Source organism: Nilaparvata lugens, chromosome 1, assembly GCF_014356525.2.
Source record: "Nilaparvata lugens isolate BPH chromosome 1, ASM1435652v1, whole genome shotgun sequence".
Taxonomy (NCBI): Eukaryota; Metazoa; Arthropoda; class Insecta; order Hemiptera; family Delphacidae; genus Nilaparvata; species Nilaparvata lugens.
Window position 1 is genome coordinate 3,914,822 of NC_052504.1, and position 652 is coordinate 3,915,473.

The window sequence follows — 652 nt, forward strand, 5'->3', positions numbered from 1 at the left end:
CAAGACCGATTTGACTGATTGATATTTGAACCAGCTACATTAACTTTGGGATTAAGAAAGTATTTTAATGTTGTTTCAACTTATTATAATGATAATAGGATACTCAAAGTTTTAGTGTGCGTTTTGTGCTTAAATTTTTGTTTCTTATCCTATACTTGAACGAGCAATTTCTGTTTATATGTTTAGATGTTTGTATTTTATCCGGATCTCAAAAAACTGCTATTACGATTCTCACAAAATTCAGAACATAGTAGTGTATAATATAAAATTAGATTGCACTAGGTCTCATCCCAGGGGAAACTAGCTGAAGGACATTAAAGGATAATTTATCATCCTTGGAAAAACGGCTAATAATAATTATTTCGTCGTCTGTTGATGATGGAAGTGAGTGAGCGAGTTCATGTGTGCGAGACTGTGTTGTCAAAATTAAGACTCAACTGTTGAAATTTTGTAATCATTCAATCAGGTACTTAGTGCCGGTTGCAAAAAAGCCGGGTTATTTCCAATTCTGATTAATTCCAGTAGATCCATCTTTTTGAAATGGTCTTCTCTGATTTGGTTCACGTGAAATTGATCAGGATTAAAATTTAACCGGCTTTGTGCAACCGGATGTTTGTGAGGGATATTTTTGCATTCCTCTGGGAATTAATCT